The sequence below is a fragment of the Leucoraja erinacea genome, chromosome 10 (assembly GCF_028641065.1).
Source record: "Leucoraja erinacea ecotype New England chromosome 10, Leri_hhj_1, whole genome shotgun sequence".
Classification (NCBI taxonomy): Eukaryota; Metazoa; Chordata; class Chondrichthyes; order Rajiformes; family Rajidae; genus Leucoraja; species Leucoraja erinaceus.
The window spans coordinates 28,596,425-28,613,051 of record NC_073386.1 but is presented as its reverse complement, the minus strand read 5'-3'; the positions used below and the strand labels follow the sequence as shown (position 1 = coordinate 28,613,051).

Genomic DNA, 16,627 nt, shown 5'->3' with positions numbered 1-16,627 from the left:
ACCAGTGGGGTTTCTTCTTCCACTGTAATTATTGAACCCGATGGAGAAACCTGGGATTTTGACTCCAGAACAATGAAAGATTAGATATATAAGGATTTAAATAAGGTTAGTTTTGCGATTTATAGGAGACTACGAAGCCATGCTATTCACCTGATGTTGTTGTCTCCACAGTGATAATCATTTAATTGTTGCACGATTCTGTCAAAGTATGAATTGTTGATGTGCATCTTTCATAATACATTAGGCTAATATGTTTGCTCCTATGGGTGCTTAGTGCTTGGGTTTGAGAGAACCAAACAAGACTTTGAACGGAAAGGCAAATCTTTGAGGAAGTTTGGTTAATCTTTGAGGGAAGATGGAACGTTTTGAGGGGAAACAATGAAATCTCCATGTTCGACATCCCATCCTGTGCTTTAGTTATCAGAGTTGCGTGTAGTAAGCATTTACAATCAATGATGGATGATGCACTTGATAGACAATTGGTGTCTTTCCAGTACATGGTGTTTTATCATTGCTTGAAACTTAAATGGCACAAACATTGCTATTTTTTTAATTGGACCAATTTTAAGTTCATTTATAGCCTGTTGCACACCAACATGACTAGCTTGATTCAACGTAGTACGTAATGTATATTGCTAATAGAGTTCATTTAATACTCTTATATGTTATAATTGGCTTGTATGCACTATATTTTCTGTGCAGGTCTTTAACCCCCAAATATTTCCCTTCATTGGTTTCTGAGATTACAAATTCACTGCGATTTTTCTTGTAAACACAACTTGGCAAAAATTAAAATTTGAGATTTTTTTTTGACAAGGGGACTGAAACTTTTGATCATATCACATCTGATGTACATTGGGTCTCTTTCAACACACCTACAATTATTTATGGCACACGCACAGTGTATGAACAACAGAGGACGTGTTTCCAGCAGGAAATTCCTGTCCACAATAATTACTTTACCACACATGAAGAAGCCAATGTGGCTACACTACAGCTTTCCAAATCCCTGGTGGTCCCCATACAGTTTCTGGTGCCAATATCATTAAACAGCCCCACACAAATAAAGTTGCATTTTAATTAGGATTGAGCTTTCCCCCCCCCCCCCCCCCCAAGTCATTTCTGTTGCACATATGTAGCACTGTGATAGTATCCATCAATACTCTGATGGCATTTGGATTTCGATAAACTGCATATTTTGCCTAAGTGCCTTGATATACATAAATACAAGATAAAATATGTATTTTTCCGGTAATATGCTGTGTTTGATTCTCTGTACATATTTGAATAAAGATTTATTTCTTAACCATAATGCCCATGCTCAATTTGTCTGTTCAATTAATAAATATTTTAATTGCTATATTTATTTTGGTAGAACACTAACAAAATAGTGTAGACTCATGTTCCTTTAAAACTGAAAAGTCTCTTCCCAAAGAAGAAAAACATTTACTTGTTGGCTCTTAACTTAAAGCTGGCTTCATGAAAGATTAGGAAGATTTCCTCATTGGGGCATTTGTTTAAGTAATGGAAATTTAGCTTTACAATTACAACAGTGTTTGTCAAGCAACAGCTTTAAATGGAATTATTCTAAGGAAAGAAAACATTTATATTGGAGGTGATTTTCTTCCCCTCAGAAGTTAATATTGTTCTGTTACTGAGTATTGTCAGTGGAGATGATGAATGAAACTTAGTTGGAAACAATGAAGAAAATGCTGGTTGAAGAAAAGGAGAAAGGCACTCTCACTCAGAGTCATGATAAGAACGTTCTCACAAAGAACAACATAGGAAGTCCTAAAGAAAAATCACTGACGAAGATTTTTGGTTGGTAGAAAAGTCTCAGTCATACGGAGGAGAAGGGCTTGGTAAAGCAAAGAGACTGATAGACGCCACCAATTTGCTTATCAGCTCACCTCTGGACCTTTACTTTGAACTTATATAATTAACTAATTGAATTAATTAATTAAAAAACTAATTTAATTTGCCTTGCTTCTGTAAAAAATATTCTATAAACTGCTGCAGCACTTTCACATTTGCTACCCTTCTTCCACCTTTTTTCACCACTTTCAAAAGGTTCTTTAAAATCTGATGAAGTTCACCACAGTTAATGCCCTTCCTTTAAGTTCAGCATCCATATTTCTCATTTCGGTAAAGCACTCCCATATGGAAGTCACTATATAAATGTAAACTGTTTTTGGTACATCATAAGAACATAAGAAAGAGAAGCAGGAGTGACTAAATGACCCGTTGAATCTGTTCACCATTCAACAAGCTTTTCAAGAAGGAATTGCAGATGCTGGAAGATCGAAGGTACACAAAAATGCTGGAGAAACTCAGCAGGTGCAGCAGCATCTATGGAGCGAAGGAAATAGGCGACGTTTCGGGCCAAAGCCCTTCTTCAGACTGATGGGGGGGGGGGGGGGGGGGGGGGAAGAAGGGAAGAGGGGGGGGGGGGGGGGGGGGGGGGGGGGGGGGAGGAGACAGCTCGAGGGTTAAGGAAGGGGAGGAGACAGCAAGGGCTAGCAAAATTGGGAGAATTCAACGTTCATGCCATCCAGACGCAAGCAACCCAGGCGGAATATGAGGTGCTGTTCCTCCAATTTCTGGTGTTGCTCACTCTGGCAATGGAGGAGACTCAGGACAGAGAGGTCGGATTGGGAATGGGAGGGGGAGTTGAAGTGCTGAGCCACCGGGAGTTCAGGTAGGTTATTGCGGACTGAGCAGAGGTGTTCGGCGAAACGATCGCCCAACCTCCGCTTAGTCTGGTTGGGCGATCAACAAGCTTTTGCAGGTTTGTCGATGCTACTCCACTTTATTGCTTGGTCCTGGGTTCTTGATTTGCTTAAAATCTGAATATCTATGGCTCAACATTGTATATATTTAATAACACAGCATTCAAATGTCTCCAGGGAAAGGAATTCCAAACATTTACAATTTTCACTGAAAAAAAGTCCTCCTCGCCCCAATCGTAAATGTGCAACCACTTATTCTGAGAAAATGTCTTTTAGTTCTCCACAATGGCTAACTTAAAAACAGAGTTTGATGGGTTTCTGGATATTAAGGGAATCCAGAGATACGGGGATAGTGCAGGGTTATGAGGTAGAATTGATAGTACTGAGGTAGAAGACCAGCCGTGGTCCTACTCACATTCCTGCATACACATTGTCGGAAAAGCAGAAAGTTGGATCCCTTTCCGGATCCTTTAACTGCAGTTATATCCTCCCAACCACTGACTAAGTGTGCATTATGTAACTTCAGAGGTGAGAGCGACACTTATTAACTGGGGCAGAGAAATCCAAAGTTTCATGAGCCTCTTCTGCTTTTGCGTCCATCTTCCATGTTTCAAATGTTTAGAGATACAGTGCGGAAACAGGCCCTTCGGCCCACCAAGTCTACGTCAACCAGCAATCCCCACACATTAACCCTACCCGACATACACTGGGGACAATTTTACATTTATACCATGCCAATTAACCTACATACCTGTACGTCTATGGAGTGTGGGAGGAAACCGAAGATCTCGGAGGAGGTCACAAGGAGAACGTACAAATTCCATACAGACAGCACCCATAGTCGGGATCAAACCTGGGTCTCTGGCGCTGCAAGCGCGGTAAGGCAGCAACTCCACCGCTGTGCCAACTTGCCGCCCGAATGTTGACATCGCTATCATCGTCCTTCCTGAAAAGGACACAAGGTTCCGGCGACAATCAGTGGGAACCATCACATTGCAATAGATGATGGTGGTAGCAGAATTAGCTCAAGATACTTCCAGTTTCCAGCCCCGTGACATGGACGCTTCTGCTATGACATGAGCCTCTGAGGAAAGAAGTTCATCCTCATCTCAATCTTCACTGAATTACCCTACATTCCAAAATTATGCCCTGAATTTTAGATTTTCTCATGAAGGGGAATATCTTTTTGCCTCTACTTTTTCAAGTACCCTCCGAGATGTTTTCTGACTAGCTGGTGGGTCACAATTTGGACACGTTCCATAATGTTTCTAAAATAAAAACAAAAAATAATGGAAAGCGCAGCAGGTCGTACAGCCTGTGAGGAAGCAAAGTTAAGGTTTCAGGTCAAAACCCCCTTTTCAGAACTGGGGAGAAAAAACATGTTGGTGTCAATCTACAGGGTGGCCAGGTGATGGATGCGTTGGACAAGGTAGATATCTCTAACAGGGTGAGATCAATGCTGCCCTGGGTTTCACACAGAGAGTGGTGAATCTCTGGAACACACAGAGAGTCGTGAATCTCTGGAATTCTCTGCCACAGAAGGTAGTTGAGGCCAGTTCATTGGCTATATGTAAGAGGGAGTTAGATGTGGCCCTTGTGGCTAAGGGGATCAGGGGGTATGGAGAGAAGGCAGGTACGGGATACTGAGTTGGATGATCAGCCATGATCATATTGAATGGCGGTGCAGGCTCAAAGGGCCGAATGGCCTACTCCTGCACCTATTTTCTATGTGTCCAGAAGTCAGATGGAAATGAAAAGAGAAAAAAAAACTAATCTCACAGATAGAGAAACTAAGCAGCTGATGTTGACAAATTCAATATTCATGCAGATGGCTGCAATGTGCCCAGATGGATGATGAGGCATTGTTCCAAAGCATACTTTGGCCCACATTATAACAGTGGAGGAAACCACAGATAGGTCAGAGTGGGAGTGAAATGCAGAATTAAATTTGCAGGCAACAGGAAGTTCAGCGTATTCCTGAAATGTTAACTCTCCTTTTCTCCCCACCAATGCTGCCTGCTCTGCTAAGTTTTCCAGCATTTTTTGGCTTTATTTTTGGATTTTCAGTATCTGCAGATTTTTCAATTTCCAAATATTTGTGAGTTATATACTCACAAATATATGAGTATATATAATTTGGAAGTTTGACTGGGCTGGATGCAACTTTATTGTGTTTGAAATTGGTGTAGGGATTAATGCTGGGTATCCAAAGTGAATTTATTCTATGTTTCAAAGCAGTGCAGTTAATAGAACTGAATGGCTTGCTAAATTGTAATTGAGAAAACAATTAGGAGTTGGCTATAATGTTGTACGTCTGGAATCATAAGAAAAGTTTTAAAAATGTGGCAGATTTCCTTCTCTGAACCAGATGGATTTTACAATAATTGAAAGTTCCACGGACACCATTACTGATACCAGTTAATTTCTTAATTTTAATTAGCCACACTTAACCTCCCAAGCATTCGATATGTATTTGTTGACAACTTTGTGCAATCTTTTGGTATGTCTCTGTATGTTAAAGAAGCTGTATAGATGAATATTGCTCTTTAATCATCTTTAGGTTCTTTCAAGAAGGCAATTGTTATTTTGTTGTTTATCTATTGCTTTACAATTGTTTACTTATGTTTCGTTACTTCATATATGAAGTTTGTATGTGTATAATAGTTGTATGTATATATATGTCTGTAGGTATTATGGGAAATTGCCTGGGGTAGTATTATTATTATTAATTAATTGATTTTTAAATATGGTAGAAGTGTTGGGGAAAAGGGGTGAGATTTAATAAGTTATTCTTCTTCTCACTCCTTTTCGAGCTTGTACAGACACAGAGTTGGACATTGGAAATTTGCTTTTTGTTCTTTTCATTGCTTGTAAATATTGATTGCAATGTCCAATTGTTTGATAATTTCGATTTTGTTACTATTAATGTCTTTAATGTCTTTACTTGTTCGGAATAAATAAAATAAATAAAAATAAAAATAAATAAAGGTCATAAAATTGTTGCTACCCAAAAGCTAAGTTATAAATCCTTTCCCTGTATCAAATAACGAGTATGTGTAGGAAGGAACTGCAGATGCGGGTTTAAACAAAAGATAGACACAAAAAGCTGCAGCAACTCAGCGAGTCAGACAGCATCTCTGGAGAAAAGGAATAGGTGAAATTTCGGATCGAGACCCTGCTTCAGACGATTATAATTGTGGAATAGAATTAGCTTTTTTGGCATAATTGGATGGCAATTAACAGGTAGGAAAGTAAAGGTGTCTCCAGTTTGACAAGATTAGTGCAATAGTGTTGTTGATGAGTGTGGAAACTGTGGCTGATGCAAAATGATTTCAAAATAACAGCTGGAAGCAGCTGAAAACAAGAGAGCCAAATTCCAGTGGTACAATCAAATGCAGGTGGACATGATGCTGGAAGGAATGCTCTCATCCCACAAGACAGAGGACTTGATGCCCTTGCAATGCACTGAGGAGGAGGGGAAAGTTGAGAGCACCTCACTGTAGTTTGTCAATTACAATCTCCACCGTTCCTTCACTAATTCTTACAACATAAATACAACCATTTGTATTGTATTTTAAGGTCCCATCAGGTCAATTTGTTTTCTGTGTCAGAATATGCTGTAGTTTATTTGCCTATCCATATTCCCTGTCACCACCAGTATCTTCTTATATTACAATGCATGTACCTGACAAGAAATGAAAAAAAAGTAGCCTTGTTTGATATTGATACAATAATTATCTTATTCTTGGAATATGCAGCGTCTGAGATTAGGCTACTATGGAAAGGTTGGATGGCTTATGCCCTGCCATGACATATTTTCTGAAAGCTAAAACTGGGATCAGAGCCTTTAAGATTATAACAAGAAACCCATCAGAAAGTTTAGTGAGAAACATTCCAGTTTCATTTGCCATAATTGCAGGAAGAATGCTGTTGGTTTTTGGCAACTCATTGACAGTCACTTATCAATGTTGTTATGTACCATTTCACAAAATGATGCACTGAATACCAGTGATAAATCTTTCACTTTGTAGTCAGTCAAAAATTCTGGCGATGAAATAAAGAAGCCAGATTTAGTGATGCAAACCCCAGGAGTTGCTCTCCAGATTCTGACTGCATCTGTGCAAAAGCAGCTGGAGCTAACCATCAGTTACTGGGTATCTCTGCGTCTATGGGAAATCAGTGACCTGGCATATACAATTTTGCCAGCTTTCTCTTTATTCTCAGCAATCACTAGAGTTAGGTATGTGAGATGTCTCCCTTTTGATACTCCTATAATTTAATCAAATAGATTTTAAAATGGAGGAACTCTTTCCTACATAACAGTCCAATACAACTTATCACAATAAATTATGCATTTTATTACTATACAATGTTCTGTGTCTTTCTAGAGTTGTTAACCTTACACAACATTGATTGCAGGAAATTAGAGGATAGCAATGACATTTCTTCCAAGAGATTGCTGGCCCATAGTTTCAAGGCAGATCATAGTGCGTATATGGGTTTGTTGCAAACAATGTACAGCAAAGTTAATTTACGTAGAAAACCATCTATTTAAAGAACAGCGGACACAAGCGGAGCTCGTGACACAAACTACACCAACCATAAAAGTAGTGTTATTTCAAAATGCAGTGGGTGGAAGAAGGGCAAATGATATGCATAAAATCAATCTCGGGCACTTACAACAATCCAGTCACTGTCTAGATTGACATTGTTAAACACCAGTTATGTCTGGCTGGGAATAGAGCTCTCACTAAAAACAGGCAAAAAAAAAAAAGAAAGCTTGAAAATTAGATTTCATACCCATCAGCTCATGTTCACATCGTGTTTAAATAGGACTCTCCTTAAGATTTTGTAGTTAAAAGTATAAACAGAGGTGGCACAAGTAGATCAAAAGATCCTGAGTTCAGTTCTTAGCTTATGTTGAGTTAGCTGATTTTGATTAAATCTCCACAGTTAGCCTCAGCGCCCAGGGGCTAGGCAGGAAATAGTCAGGTAGGGTTCCTGACTGCGATTGTTATGCAATGACTCCTGTACTTATATAGAATTACATGGACTTTGGGTCAGAATTGGATTCTCCTCGATGCTTTTCTTTATTTAGTTGCATCTTAATATTTAGAGTCTAGACACACATGAGTGAGAAAAATATATCCATGCAGGCAAATTCCAGCAAAATTAGAATAGTTGGCAGAACATGGAATTATAAATCAAAATGTGAACAATATTTGTCCTGACTAATTTTGAAGTAATATTACAACTCTTAAAGCCATGTTATTCTAAGCAGCCAACCAGCAACAGTATTTCAAACTATCTTTAAAAATTTTTTTAAAATAGATGAAATGTCAAAAATACCTGCTGTGCAGAAGTTACTTATAAAATAAAATATCCAATAAGCAGAGCGTAACAGACATTTCAGGGCCTGTTTATTGCCAGGACAGAGACTATCTCATTCGATTTTGACAGAGTAAAATAGGCTTGAAATGACAGAATACAGTCATCAGCAGAGCAGCTGGATCAGATATGCTTTCACACACTGGGGCACCTTTCATTTTGCTTCGGCCTATGTGACTAGCAAGCTGCAGATGATAGCCTACAATAGTCTCACAATGTTGCCAAGCCACACTGACAGAAACAGGATGTGCACATTGGAAGAGCCTGGGGGATTTCCTTTCTCACTGGACTATAACCAGCTTATAAGTACAGTATTGTATAACAAATTAGCAATGATTTAAATTAATAATGAGGGTTGGTCAGTGAACTAGCAGTAATTATATGTGTATTATTCAGACAATGGCTTGGCACTTTTATTTCTATGTCACATCCTGCTTTCCTTTAATGTCTTGTCCTTTCAGACCTCTTTCAACCATTTCACATTTTTATTACAGTTAGTGCTTACTTTCCCTTCCAATATCCATGCTTTCTTTTACTTGGCTTGCATTGCTTAAACTGCACTGCCCCTCACACATGCACCTCCCCTTAAATACACACGTACACTTAACCCTCACTGGTCCTGGTGCTTTACTGGTTAATTCAAGTGCTCCAGGAATTTCAGGCACCAGGAAGTACACAGGAGGGAAGGAATACTATCAACATAATAAAGTGACCACGAGGTTCAAGAATAGCTTCTTCCTAACAACCATCAAACTATTGAACACCACACAACACTAACATCAACAATTAACATATCTAGACTGTCTTTGGCTGCACTAAGGACTATGGTTTTTTTTTACACGGGTATTATGGTTATGAATATTTTTTTCATATATTATACATTATCTGAGTATATTGAGTTTGCAGGCATGTTGTGCTGCTGCAAGTAAAGATTTCATTGTTCTGTTGTTGATACCTATAACAATTAAACAGTCTTGACTGCAAATAACTATATTCCAAATCCATAAGCACCAGAATATACCAGTGATGGCTGGTGCAATCGTCACAGAACCTGTTTTCCAATATTTATATCATATCTTTGGACAGTTTTGTTGGATGCTGAGAAGTGTGGTAGTCTTTTATGTAGGCCATCTTGTGTGAAAGACCATCTTGTGATATTGTGTGAAAAGTGAAAAGCTAAATAATCAATAGGTGTCCAAATCAAAATGTGATGGCTAAGACAAATGAATGTATGCATTGCAGCCATGCCATTCAATAAACATATGACCACACACAGAGTGCAGAGATGATACAACTAAAAATATAACCAATTGCATTTGTAGAATTCTGCATTGTAAAAAAAACGGAGCTAAATATATTCCATCACTCTTTAAATCAGACATGAAGAGAAAAAATATGTTAAGCTAACAATCTTATGTCAATCTATAAAATACATATTTTATCCCTGTCTGAACTGTCCAACCACTTAAGGGCCTGTCCCACTTGGCCGTCATTTGCGCGCCATTTACGCGACCTTGTCGTCGCGCTGAGATGCACGGGTAGCGTGTGTGCTGCGCGGGACGGTCGCTTGGAGAAGCACAGAGGGGTATGGAGTTGTGCGCGATATCGTGCGGCGCTCCAGGATTTTGTAGGGCACAAAATCTTCGCGTGCCTCCGGCGTGACGTAGCGTGTACGCACGCGGGCATATTGTGGTCATACGCAGGCGTCCTGACCTCGTACGTGTAGCGCGTGGTGACGCATGATTATGTCACCGTGCGCAACCATGTGCCGCCCATACGCAGTCGGTCCGCCTTTTACGCGTTATGGATATAAGCGCGCGCGATTTAAAAATGTGCACAGTTTCATAGAAAAAACTATGTGGTGAACACCAAAATACACTAAACCGGAAAGTGCAAAAGTAAATTGATGCTTCACTTGCAATGACCACTTGGGTCCCTGGATTGTGGGTAAGGAAGAGGTTAAAAAGGCAAATGTAGTATCTCCTACAGCTGGATGAACGAATGACATGAGAATGGGTACAGTTGGTAGAAATGGAAGAGCAAACCAGATAAGTGATACAAAATGCTGTAGTAATTCAGCGGGACTGGCAGCATCTCTGGAGAGAAGAAATGGGTGACGTTTTGGGTCCATACCCTTCTTCACACTGAAGAAGAGTCACAACCCGAAACATCATCCATTCCTTCTCTCCAGAGATGCTGCCTGTCCCGCCAAGTTACTCCTGCATTTTGTGTCTATCTTCAATTTAAACCAGCATCTGCAGTTCCTTCTTACAGATTAATTTGGTCTGCAGCTTGCTACTTTTCATTCACCTCTTTTTTTGAATAGGGGCATTACATCTGCAGTTTTCCAATTGTTAGCACCATTCAAGAAACTGGAACATTTTAGAAAATCACCATAAATATCATAAACCGGGTAAATATCATAAACTGGGTATTCAAATGACGTCACGGGCTCCAGTCGATGGTGCTGACGCATGAAGACGCGTGTGACAGGCCCTTTAGAAATCTATTTGTGAAATATATACAAATATTGACCCAGTGAATTATGAATAGGTCTTCAGTACACAGAAATAGCAATTTTTCAATTTTTTTATTGTAATACTTCCACTCCAGTAGGAGCAGAGGAAGATGTTAAAAGCCAGCTTGTCAAATCCCATCTCCAACACTTGAGTTAAAACATTTGTGCAATGAACAATTTTTTCTTACATCAGTCTTTTGTAAATGTGACCTCTGCTCCCTAAATATTCAATCCCCAGTAGTATGTACAATCTGCTTGGGCCTGTTTCACTAGAGTGCCATTTGCTTCTTAGCCACAACTGTCTCAGGCAATTCTTCTCTGCCCTTTGATAGACCCAATGCTGAAACCCAAACACATGTATTATTTTTAATATAAAAGCTGTATTACCACCACAGAGAGAATACTGCAGGTCAGATTCATTTTTCCTAATGGACTACATGATGAAGGTGCTGGTTTTTACCATAACATTTGTTGTTACTGGACACTAGTCTTGAAAGCAGTAACCACTGTCTCAGCCTCTTCCTACCACAGCTCATTTGCTAATGATGCAAGAAATGCCTTCCTTCCAACTATGGGAATGGTGGTTTGTACATCTGCACTGCCTCAGTAAGGATAGGGTTGGTCACTTTCTGGTTCCAACCAGTGTACAGATGTCAGTCTCTACTGGTTTGTGGTTGCTCACAATTGTAAACATTTCAAAAGTGTGAACATTTTCTTCTTTAATTTCCTTTGAATTGTGCTGAAAGTAATTTAACATTCTGTAACTAGGTCAGTTATAATATGTGCTTTGAATCTTTTAGTTTCTGTTTGGAAAGTAAAAGTCATTCTTACAACTGTTCCTTGGTGACTACATTGAACATTCTAGAAAAGGTTAACATTAATCCTAATATAATGCAATATTTGCCCCTCTGTTTCCTTTAGCTCTACTTCACTGCTCTTCCTTCTCACTCTTACTTAATTGTTACTTCTTATTTCATCAGTTATTATTGTTCCTGTTAATCCTATAACATTTTTAGGGTTCACCATTATGGGCATTCTGTCTTATACTGTATTTGCTCTACCTCATTAAATGTTGTATTGAAAACGAGACAAGTTCTACATGGGTTAAAGATTTCCTGGGAAAATGTTCTACTTCCTGCAGCTCCCCAGCAGTTACTGTATACTGGGAAATCTGCTGGCTCGGCTAGTGTCAGGTCAAGCCTGCTTCAGTTCAGCGACTCTCTTCATTTCAATGGAAAGGAACAGCTGTGAAAGAAGCATAGATTAATGGAATTGGGATTTTAATGGAATTGAGTGAACCAAATGTAGATAAGTATTTCCAAGTGTAATGATCAGAAACAACATTTACCTCAACTTTTGTTCCATTTAGATTACACTTGAGTTTAGAGGAGGAGTGCAGACCAGAGTTTGTTACAGCTAGCAGACTGGATCTGCTCTTGCTGAGTGAGAAGGCAATGATTTCAACTCCTGTGCAATTACACAAATCCAAATTAAAAACTATAGATGATTTGTGTAAGAATAATTTAGGAGGAGCACCAGATGGAGCACAATGCAGAAGCAGCGAGGAAGACTCAAATCCCATCTTCTTCTAACCAGGTATAAGCAGTCACAATGATATTGGGCAGTGAATGCAAAGTTTGGACCAAGAGGAATAACTGCTCTTGGCGAATGAAGAATGTCTCCATTCGTAAAGCAGGAATTAGCTTGTTTATTCGCCTGAAATAACAATATTTAATGGATTATTCTCATTTTCTTTTCAATATCCCATTATAATTGTTCATTAGTCCACCCCCTGTGCTTCAGTTGTAAGTATGGCAGCCAAAGACTGTTTTACAGTTTCAGATATATGAGATTTCACAAGGAATTCACAATGGTTCGTATTCATGAGATGAAAGAGGGAACATGCTGTCCTCAATCTCATATCTCCAGCTCAACTTCAAAAATAGTATCTTTACCAACCATTAATAAGCACATCCTTGCTTCAATATATGAAGTCCTTATGGGAAACAAGTATATTTGTGCCTGAATCCGCAGCTATGTGAAAGTGATGGCTGGTTGACTATACAACAATAGATATTGAGCTCTGATGTGTCCCCTTGAGTATAGATGTAAATGGATTCAACATACCTCAATGCAAACATGTTTTGTTACTGACCTTTGGTGACATCTAAGATGAATATGAAATTATAGTGTGCAGGAAATAATACAAACATTGCTATCTATTTACAACTGTGTAGCAGAAAAAAATCACTTCAATTCTATCTTCCGAATTAATCGTTTGGTCCACACCTCTATTGATCAAGCTCTTTAATATGTCAAATGATTGGGTATCTGCAGCATCTGGAGTAAAGAATTCCCACCTAAATGCAATGATTTGCTACCATCTGTATGAAGAGGTTTTCCTGCATCTTAACCCTCATAAGCCGAACCATTATCTGAGATCCAGTTATCCATTTCTGGAATGTCCAGTTTGGGAAAGTAGTTTAACATCCAATTCTTCCTAGAGTCGTGTTAGTCTCAACAAAACCGCATTTCATGCAACTTTTTAGATTGAAGTTCTATCTCTGTTCTTCTTCACATCAGCCCAGATGTACTCCGCTTTTATTGAGAGAATGGAAACCAGCCACCGTAAATAATAAATTTAAATGTATTCATAGTTTTGTGCATTCTCCAAAAAAAATGATTTTAGGATATCAGAATGTGAGAATGTTTTTTTTGGGGGGGGTGGAGGTCTGTGAATAGCTGAAGTTCTATTTAAAGAGAAACAAATCATTTATATTCACTTAATAGCTGAAGGGGCACAGGTATGATGTCTATATTTCAGTCTCCTTAGAAGTTTGAGAAAACATAACTTTGGCAGCAAATACACTATTCAGATGCACGAGGGCAACCTACTCTATGTAAATCAGTATTAAGTAAATTCCTCCACTGTTACCCATGTTCACATACTTTTGTCATGTATTCCTCATGTATCAAAATTGTTATATTCTTTTCATCTTGAAACTTTAAATTATCATCTGCTAATTCTTGCAGTTGAATGTCAACCAAAGAAAGTTTAAATAATAGAGCATAATTTATAGTACATACAATGGATTATTGTCTATCCTTTGTTCCCCTCTGAACTGTGCCAATCCACTGTTCTGAATTGTTTAGGGAAGTTGTAGAGAAGTTAGTGTGTTTCAAATGCTCTAAATGGAGAACCTCATTTAATTAAAAATCTCCCAAATTAGGCATCTGCAGACATTCTTTAAGTGACATTGCACAATCCACATGTAACATAACCTATATTATGTTACATTTATTAAAATAAATGAATACAAGCAATGAAGAATTATACCCTAACAAAGAAGTTAGAAGGTATATGTTCAGGAATTATTGTTAGATTTATTATTTTAACTGCGTTAAAGCAAATGAGGAAATAAATAACAAACCTCTTATTTTAAGCTTTAGTCCCATGGATAACTGTAATACTTACATGAAAGATAAACTGCTATATTCCTTTGTCAATCCTCTATACATTGAGCCTTATGGCAGACAATAGATGGCAATGAAACCACTTCTTGAAAATCAGATACTTCAATGATTTAATTAATTGTAGAAACTATCTTGAACCTGCCAAACTTACAACAGTTATCAGATATCGTCTATCAGTTTGATCACTTTCAAATGATTTAAAAAATATATTTTTTGATATTTGCAATATATAAAAAGTAATGCTTCAGCATGTATTTGTGTTCGTACAGATTGGAGAGTGATTAGTTTAGTTTAGTTTAGAGCTACAGCGTGGAAACAGGCCCTTCGACCCACCGATCCCCGCACACTAACACTATCCCACACGCACTAGGGACAATTTTACCCCTTTTTACCAAGCTCATCAGCCTACATACCTGTACGTCATTGGGGTATGGGAAGAAACTGGAACACCCAGAGAAAACCCACAGAAATCATGGGAAGAACGTATAAACTGTACAGACAGCATCCGTCATCAGGATCGAACCCGGGTTTCTGAAAATAGAGTGCAGATGTTTGGTAGTAAAAGCAGAGTTCCTGATGTTTTCCTTTTCCTATGGAGCAAAGGAAATAGGCAACGTTTCGGGCCTAAAGTTCGGTTTCGACTCAAAACGGCGCCTATCTCCTTCGCTCCATAGATGCTGCCTCACCCGCTGAGTTTCTCCAGCATTTTTGTCTACCTTCGATTTTTCAGCATCTGCAGTTCCTTCTTAAACATCAGTATACGATGGGCCCATTCTTTAAAAATATTTTTCAAACGCAGCTAAGATGCAACTAAACAATGCTTACGTTAAAATAATTTGTAATTCCATAGCATTAAGCTGATAAGAAGCTCATCTATACTATGGGAGAGTACTATGAGATCCTTGCTCAACCTTCAGAATAGTCACTTGTCACTTGGGATGTTATGCTTATCCCAAAATGGAAGGGAGGGCTTATCAGTATTATTGGCAGCAGACAGGTGGCATTTGGAACACCAAAATAGCTCCACGGTGCTCTAATGTAACGGAGAAGGCAAAAAGAGCTGCACGGATCTTTGACTCCCAAGGAGTTGTCATTTCTGAAAAACATTTTGAGAAGGGAGGGGGTGGCCCATAACAGTGTGGCATATACAGCAGAGATTGCTCAAACAAAGCTAAAAGACCACTCAAGTGTTTATCTTTGATGACCTTCCTCTCATCTATTTTCACCATTTTCTTACAGCATAACCCTCTAATCCATTCTCCTTCACACAATAAATTAAATTCATATGTCTATCCATCTCGAACGCTCTCTATTCTCTTGAATAAAGATGTCTCTTATTTATTTCCCATTTCTTGGTGACTATCATATTGACAGTTTTCTCCACTAATTTACTTTTGGGAGATGGCGTTAGAGAAGGTGTTGTTTCACAAGGATGTTTCCATATCAGGAGAATTTGATTTATGAGGAGATTGGGGTTATTTTTGATACAACATTAGAGGTTTGAGAGAACATTGAGTTGTATTAAATTATAAGAGACCTGTAACAGTTTGTGTGAAGACATATTTGCATTGGTGAAGAGGTCGATGACAAGAGGCCTTGGAGTTACAATAAACGGTGAAGGATTGTTTAGTTTAGTTTAGTTTAAAGATACAAGGTGGAAACATGCACTTCGGCCCATCGAGTCCATGCCGACCATTGATCACCTGAACAAAAATCCTATGTTATCACAATTTTGCATCCTACACACTGTCTCGGGGTAATTTTCAGAAGCCAATTAACATACAAGCCTGCACGTCTTTGGAATGTGGGAAGAAACCGGAGCACCCAGAGTAAACCCACGCGGTCACAGGGAGAATGCATAAACTTTGCACAGACAGGACCCCGTAGTCAGGATTGTATTCAGGTCTGTGGCAGCAGCTCTCCTGCTAAAGTAAACCTACTTTGCTTATGATATCATCTACTACTTGTTAATCATTGCTGATCTGAATGGAGAAATATATATAGAGGAAGATGAATTAGGTTGATATAGTGAGTGAGAGACAAAGGAACAACATGCTGGAACAGCAGAACACATCAGTTGCAGGAAATTTGAAAGAGAACATTGAACATGTACATACTGGGATGTCACAACAGGTCAAGATATGGGCTGTAGCTTCAAAATCAGACCCGGAAACAAGGGATGATTATCAGAAGCAGGTAACTCAGGCTAATTCCCTAACAGTTACATGGGTTATATGCATTGTCACAATTGATTATCATATTGTTTTTGCGACACAGGATTCCCTGCATGAAGTCTACACAAGTTATCCAAGTAATCTCATTTCTGCACATATTATATTATGTGTCCCATTCTCAGCTGCCTTCTTTTATCTCCTAATTATTCTGCCACATACAGACACCTCGGGGTAATTTATAGTAGCAAATTAACCCACCAAACAACAAGAGAGAATTAGTAAATACTTCCTCTCCCTCTCATTCCCACACTGACCTTTCTGTCCTGGACCTCCTCCATTGTCAG

General features: G+C 38.8%; 1 long non-coding RNA gene across 2 annotated transcripts in view; it reads right to left on the bottom strand.

Annotated features, from left to right (window-relative positions):
• Positions 1-16,627, bottom strand: part of LOC129700960 (uncharacterized) — a 45,869-nt gene that overhangs the window by 23,897 nt on the left and 5,345 nt on the right. The window contains exons 3-4 of one of the 2 annotated variants that reach the window (XR_008724130.1): positions 14,523-14,640; positions 3,481-3,675 (exon numbers count right to left, since the gene is read on the bottom strand). This is a non-coding gene — a long non-coding RNA (uncharacterized LOC129700960). The remainder of the gene's footprint in view (positions 1-3,480; positions 3,676-14,522; positions 14,641-16,627) is intronic. The other variant, XR_008724129.1, reaches the window with a different exon arrangement.